General features: G+C 39.5%; 1 protein-coding gene across 1 annotated transcript in view; it reads right to left on the bottom strand.

Annotated features, from left to right (window-relative positions):
* The window catches only part of LOC111869804 (dihydroxyacetone phosphate acyltransferase), an 81144-nt gene extending 73133 nt beyond the window's left edge, over nt 1-8011 (bottom strand). Inside the window, exon 1 of the mRNA XM_023861578.2 lies at nt 7747-8011. The gene's annotated coding sequence lies outside the window, so the exon portion shown is untranslated. The remainder of the gene's footprint in view (nt 1-7746) is intronic.
* Nucleotides 8012-8072: the final 61 nt, after the last annotated feature.

Here is an 8072-nt window from a genome sequence, read left to right as displayed (position 1 = left end):
AGTCCTCGAGCTACCTCCGAGTTAGTTCCGAGTTAGCCAGCAACTAGTCAGTTGTATTCTGGCATTTGGAGTGTACTATTTGTGATACTGCAGATAGCAGTAATCGTAAATCTGTAATTTGGGTGATTGTAAGTGCGAATGTGAAATAAAATTCGCTATATAAAATACGGCGTGAAGTTATTTGTCGCGATATACGCCCAATACGCGACAATATTATCTTCTCTCAGGAAGTACCGATGCAAACAAACAAATACAAGTTAGAAATGGGCTGGTCACAACTGGAATCCCAATGGTGCTAACCTACCCAGCAGACTAAAAACTTCTATGAAGAGAACTAAAAGAAACATCAGTTTGATACCAGACCAATAACTGCTACAGTATCCAGAAGTTACTGAAGAGTTACTTGAATTTATCTTCTCTCTACTGGCCTATCAATTCCATTCATACTGTGACTACTTTCGGACTCTGAACGTGGTTTCCTCACCCTGCAGAAAGCTCACTCACAGACCAAAGTTTTAGGACATTATTCATAAACAGCGATATCTCACCCACCTCTAACCTCCAAACCTGAAAACCATTAACAGTGATACACAGAGAATAATTATGTCAAGGGAGATATATCGTGAAAGACTACAAAACTGACAGCACTGTACACACCACAAACCAACAGTGCCACAGCAGTCAGTGATAATGGCTGTACGGTGCATTTACACAGAAGTTTGGAAAATAACAACTAAGAGAGGTTCAAGACGAAATTAAGGATTGTAAGGGATTTCATTTCACAAATCTTTATAAAACGCAATTTATATCTTCATATTATTGTAGCGTGTAGAGTCGTTACCATGCAACGACCGCGAGATAGGCAAATATACCAGAGTCGTTTCTACGCAAGAGCTCGGTAAACATTTTCCCGCAGCAACAGACACGAACGCAACAGAGGAACGGTGTTTTCTGTGGTCCTTGTCGCGGTCGTTGCTATGTAACGGAGCGATAAACACATCTCTGTGGCACCGAATCCAGACACAATGGATATGCTGTTTTTCTGTGTGGTCAGTGCCGAGAGGTTATAAGCGAAACGAGGTTTAGAGCTTGGTGAGTTCATAGGCTGTGAAGAGAAGCTCAGGAGGTTGGTGTGAAATGGCCGCGAGTTAGTTACAAGATTGCTCAGTTGAAAGTTCGGCTGTGAAGAGAACACTTTATGTGTGATATCTGGAGTGTGTAATTCTGTGAGACTGTTATAGTTCCTTTGTTCAAAACCGTTGCCAGGTAACGGCTAGTGGAGACTGTAACAGACTGAGGTGAAACAGAATGCACCAAAATAACGTGGGTATAATAGGAATATTGATGGATTTTATCTTAATGTTGTATTTTAGCGTCCTGTTGCACTGATTTTCATCCATGATCCGTATGTAATGGCCGTCTTGTAGTGCACTCAATTTCATATGTCGCTTCTTACTACGTGTTTCGGCAACATTGTGCCATCTTCAGGTTCGTTATTTACGTTAAGCTATTACATTGTTTGCCATCTTGTGTCTTTCATAAAATTATTTAGAAAGTACATNGAGTTTGAATTAAGACATATAGATGAATAATCTTAACAAGTTTTAGTATATACAAATTTTATTATAGTTGACGAATAATTTCTAAATAATTTTATGAGAGACACAAGATGGCAAACAGTGTAATAGCTTGGCGTAAATAACGAACCTGAAGATGGCACTATGTTGCCAAAACATGTAGTAAGATGCGACATACGAAATTGAGTGCACTACAAGACTGCCATTACATACGTATCATGGATTTTATCTTGTTTTACCGTGAAATGAGAACTACAGCGTGTGATTTTAACACGGGCTAACACAGTGTAGCAGTTTTAACATAATTTAATAAAATATTTATAACATATCAGGACATCTGAAGATGACCGTTTGGGGCCGAAACATGTAGTGTCAAAGTGTATAATGTTAAACTAAAATTAAAATGAAGTAATGAATAAACAAGGCACGAATGGGCAAGACGAGGAATGCGTATAGGATATTGGTGGGAAAGCCAGAAGGAAAGAGACCACAGGGAAGACCAAGGCGTAGGTGGGTGGACAATATTAAAATGGATCTTAGATAGGATGGGATGGTACGGATTGGATTGATCTGGTTCAGGATAGGGGTCAGTAGAGGGCTCTTGTGAACACGGCAATGAACCTGCGGGTTCCATAAAATGCTGGGAAAGTCTTGAGTAGCTGCAGAATTGGCAGCTCCTTCAGAAGGGCTCAGATCCATGAGCAAGTAAGTGAATAAACAAGTGCTGCAATATTGACGGACGATAAATACATGGACGTTAAGTTAAACAGTTGCAACATGATGCTGAAATACAATATTGCTCCATAGCATTCAGATTCTCTTCTCTGGACTGTTTATGTGTGTTATACTTCATGTTAGTCAGATCAAAGTTACAATATGCCTTGGTAGGTGGAACTCTTTTATCATGCCTACTGACAAAATAAGTTTGAGTGCATCCAGCAGAAGTTTGTGGCTGTATACTTCTATGGTTTCTTCCTTCGTGCATTTTATACATGTTTTTAAACTACAGAAAGACTTTAAGTTTACATTCTCTATGTAAATGGAGACACCATCTTGATATTCTTTTTTTTTTGTGCTTATCATCGCCTTAAATGCCGCCCTTCCCTGTTGGAAAATATTAGTCGCTACTCACTATGCTCGAGACTTTTCAATGTTTAATGCTTGACACCCAATTAAATATCATCTATCTGCTTGATGCGCCAATGCTGCCATAGTCGTTAAGGGCCTCAACATATTTTTAAATCAAAGCAGTTTCTCTCAATTGTATTTATAATCACTCTTACTGGCTTTGTCATACTTGTTCATACTGTCCTTGTGGTTTCTTTGTTGCATTAGGTAGGAACAGTATTTTTTCCACTGTGCCATTTTCTAAACTGGCACTCTGGATGTTGCCTCTGTTCTTCTGTTTGTCTGTAATGTAATTAATAGTTGCTTCTATAACTGGCACTGTAGCTGTAGACTTGGTACATAAATAATAGAGAAAATCTGGTAGCACTGGGAATCGAACCCAGACCTCTGGATCTGTAAGCAGGAACTCTGACCACTAGACCACAGAGGCAGTCGCCTTGGTTATTCAACTAACAAAAATAAGTGTACAAAATGTATCACAGGCATGTAGTATAACTTACATCCATGAGAAGCGGCCTCCGTAGTCTAGAGGTAACGTTCCCACCTCATGACTCGTAGTACACGGGTTCAAATACCCGACGGAGGTCGTCAAATTTTTAAGGGCGGAAAAATTCAGGGAGCAAGTCCTCCGGGAGGGACTTTAAGCTGTGGGTCCCGTGTCGTAGCTTTACGGCACATAAAAAAACCTCATACCTCCAAAGGATGTCACTGAGCCAAAATTGCGGACGTTTCCCGCCCAACAGCAGTCACTATTACCTCCGGTAGATGGGGGAAGCATTATAGATTCCTCTCAGCCAGCAGAGCCGGTCTCGCTGGCTGGGCGAGACTGATGGTAAGCACCAATACTGGTAGGATATAGAGGGAAGCACAATGGACCGCTACAGGTCTAAGTGCATGGGGAAACCCACCCTCTCTAATAACTAACTAAGTACATCCATGAGATATTTGATGCACTAATGGATTCATATTTGCAGGATTCATTTAAACCTTCTTGTTCACAGCATTTAGCAGGCAGTAAAAGGTAAAAAAAGGAAAACGGTAAAGTTATTCCTGTAACAGGACATAGAGGTCCATAGGGTTTGCAAGAGGCCAAGGCTCCCACATTTTCTAGACAATCTGCTCACCTATAGCAGTGAGACTGTGAGCCTCATGTGGCAGCCACCCTTTAAGCCCCAGGAAGATTTCTGGTACTCATTTCTATTAGAGGCTGAGTCAACCCCATAGCCATAGTGTGACTGGAATGCTTAAGTCAACTGAAAAATCCAGTGCCTATACACTTACTGCAGAGAATATCCAGCTGTATGAATCTTGTATTGTTAATGCTATATTTCTGTAAGGCAAATTTATAATCAATCAATGATAATACAATTTATTGCATAGCAGAGCATGATGGACTTTTGTCCATACTGACATATGATCAAATTCTACCTGAATAAGAATTTTCTGTTGCTTGAAATTATAAATACTGTCACGTGTACATGTTAAAAATTGGTGTTACTTTTGTTCTTGTTGCTGTTTCTGATGCTGCTGCTGATGATGATGATGACAATAACAATGATGTCTGTCTATCTGTTTGTTTGTTGTTGTTACTGCTTAGAACCACTTATTTTCTTGTTAGGAGGAACACTTTACTGAGGCAAAAGTTGTGTATTTCTTATTTATGGTTTATTTAGTGATGACTATAGAGAACTGAACAGCAGAATTAATAATGAACAAGGGTGTGGAAGCTGCTATGAGCTGTTCCAAGGTACTATCGAAGCATTTATTCAGCAAAATTCAGGAAAACCACAAAAATAAAAAGAAACAGTCAGGACAGTGGGTGTCCCAGCTAAGATTTGTATCTGACAACATCTGAAGAAAATTAGAACTGTCACTGCCTCAGTCAACTTGCTCATTCTCCATTAAATTTATCATGGATAAACTCAAAGTTTTTCACCATCACCACGTACAGGAGATGGAATTACTCTTAGAAAGCAGGTAGAAATTTGTTCCCCTTCTCCTCTCCAATGCTGTCTGTCATACTGCCACTTCATTACCCAGTGTCTATGGGCTTATCTTAATAGCACTGATACTTAGCATGTTTATACAAATACAGTTCAGGGTGTGGTGAAACACAACGTTGAAGAGATGTGTTCCTGTATGATGCCTTTGTACAACTTCTTCATGGGGGAAATAGCAGAGAAAGTTTCAAAGGAAGTGCCCTGACAGCGCAGTGCTATGTAAAGAAATGATTTATAATAATTAAAATACTCCATGGCTTTAGTTTGCAAGCAAACTATACCAACTATAAAAGTAAGTAAAAACAAAAGTAAAGCTATCCCTGTAACTGGCCGTGGAGGCCCATAGGGTTGTGAGACGTTGAGGTTCCACATTCTCTAGACAATCGGCTCATAGATGGCGGCAAGGTTGTCAGCCCTACACACCAGCCACCCTTTACCAAGAGTATTCCAAGAATATTCCTGGTACTCATTCCTGTTAGAGGCTGGGTCAACCCCAGGGCCATAGCACGGCTGGAAGGATTAGGTCAAATGAAAAAAATCCAATGACCTCATCGGGACTTGAATCCGCAACCCTCTGGCTTGTAGCATTGTGCCTCAACCAACTACGCTATCACATTCCCCCCTATACTGATCATATTAAGTAAAAAAAAAGTAAAAGTAAAGCTATCCCTGTAACAGGGTCATGAAGGCCCATAGGGTTGTGAGACCTCAAGGGTCCCTCATTACGTAGACAATCGGCTCAAAGATGGCGGTAAGGCTGTCAGCCTTACGTGCCAGCAGTGCTTTACTACCCAGGAAAATTATTTAATTAATTCTTGTACTCATTTCTGTCAGAGGCTCAGTCGACCCCAGGGCCATAGTGCTGGAAGGATTAGGTGACCATATCATAATAAAATTACATTTATGGGACCAGTGCTGAAAAAATAAATCCTGAAAAAATATGCGCTGACTCAGAAAAACTTGATGACACTGGTACTCAAGTGAAGCAAGCACTAACCACCACAGCTGAAGAGACCACACCAGGGAATGTTTCTATGCCACACACTCTAGCCACCACAACATACAGAACCTATAAGCATCCAATAACATATACAACAACAACAACAACAACAACAACAACAACGCCAACAACAGAACACTACAAAGATCATAGATAAGAACACATAATACTCAGTCTTATATTATACTGCTTTATCCATAACCCTACTTGTTAAAAAGAACTGAAAAACTTCTATACTTTTATAGTTTACACCTTAAGCACGGTGAAGTAATACAATGCAGTGTAGCAGTCTGACAATCATAGAAGTAAAGCAGCTTGTTAGGGACCAGGGCATTGTGTCCTTATATAATCCCGAATGAGACCAAATTTTAAATGCAATTACTGCTGAAGATTGAAATTTGAAACAGTTATACTCTCATTTTAAAAATCAATATCCAGGAGTCAAAGTAGGTTTTTTGAAGTCTGCATCCTTGTGCCCCAGAAACTGTACTATGGCAGGTACAAGTGGTACATCTTAACATACACACATTTTAACCAGCAAACGAGCCAAATTAATTGCACAGAGATGAAGATCTTCCACTCACTAGGATGAAAGAACTTAATATTACATTTCTCATGCAAGTTACTTAATGAAAATATGTTTTGGCCTAATGCCGCACATCTTCACTATTTACAGGACTGTTCTGACATGTTTTATTAGTTTTATACAAGCAACTTTCCTATGTGAAGGTACCTTACTATATGAATCGCAACACTTCTCATTATACATACATATTTACATTACATTAACCTTAATTAATACATATAGACTATTTAATGAATTATCCTTTATCCTGCCTCTGTAATACAAGTAAAGTGACTCTTCACAGAAAATACTTCACAACACCCTATTCCACTACAGTCCCAACTTGATATATGCTAATGTTTTAAATAACAGCTTCACGCCCACAATATATTTTCTCAAAGGAATTAAAATAATGGAAGTTGAAAAATACAAGGTCAAATATGAACATCTTGCAGGAATGCATTGGTGTAATGTCTCTGGCAAGGAATTTCTTTGCCTTCTAAATGAGCAGAACGTGAGTTTTGTGTCTTTACTAGGGAAGAAGTTGTGCCACTTTTTCTAAGACAACTTTTGACCAAAAAAACATTTTTTTTTTACTATTTCAGGAAGTCTGCAGAGCCATAAAGTAGTGAAATTTGGCAGGAATACTCATCCCCATTGTGCCTATAATCTCACCAAAAAATCCTTCAATTCTTAGGGGGGTCAGGCCAGAAATGTTTCTTTTCTGCACAGATCTGATGTGGAATGACCCATAACAAGGAGCTTCATGATTTATGTTCAACATCTAACATAATTAGGATACTCAAATCAAGGAGGTTCAGCATGTATTGGAGGGAAGAGAAACACATGCATTGCTTCAATAGGAAAAATTGAAGGAAACAGGCCACTTGGGACACCTATGTTGTGATCACAGGATACTATTAAAATGCATGATGAAGAAACAGGATGGGAGGTCATGTACTGGATTCATCTGGTTTGGGAAAGGAGCTAGATGGAGGCTGCTGTGAACATTGTAACGAACTTTCAGGTTCCACAAAATGCCAGAAACTTCTAGACTAGCTGATCTGAGTTATTAGGCTTCTAACAAGGAACCTGTTCCATTTAGTTACAGCTAGATGAGGTGTCTATGTCAGCCTGAAATATGTACTTGACAAAAGGGAAATGGGATAATTTCTAGTTCCCTGAAAAATTAACGAAAGGAATGTTCAGTTTTAAATCATTAACATACGTACCAGGCAAACCTTCTGGCACAATATTACGCTGCAGTACATATTCCTCTTCTATAGCCAGTGGACAGCATGATCAGTAAAACTGTACTTAATAACACAATTTACTCTACTCCACATATTTCTCTGCTAACTCGTATTGCAAACACGCTGGTTGAATGGACCTTCTGATGGCAACTGTTTCTCCTTCGGAATAAATTATACACTTCGGATAACTTCAACGAAATAAATGTCTAGTCTCTAGACTTACCTCGAACAGCGAGATATCACCCAGTCATATCTACATCAATCAATACAGAATTAGCAGCCACCGCAACGCTGGAGAAGTTCACAATTCGACGCAGCGTGGTACCTAAACATTTCCTGGTTTTGGTTAGTTGTGCATAACATGTTCAAATTACTCAAATATGGCTACTAGCTACTCATTCCTCTCCACTAAACACGTCTCTGCCTTCTAATGCATCTACCCCCTTTCGACTTTTAAGCGTTGCAATCTATTTCACACTGGCTCAACGGCTCAGTATTGGCCGCATTGGCTGAATGCATACATAATGCCAACCACCACGCACAAACTAT

This window comes from Cryptotermes secundus, unplaced genomic scaffold (genome assembly GCF_002891405.2).
Source record: "Cryptotermes secundus unplaced genomic scaffold, Csec_1.0 scaffold123, whole genome shotgun sequence".
Lineage (NCBI taxonomy): Eukaryota > Metazoa > Arthropoda > Insecta > Blattodea > Kalotermitidae > Cryptotermes > Cryptotermes secundus.
Note: the sequence above shows the minus strand (reverse complement) of the source record. Positions and strands in the feature narration are given on the sequence as shown.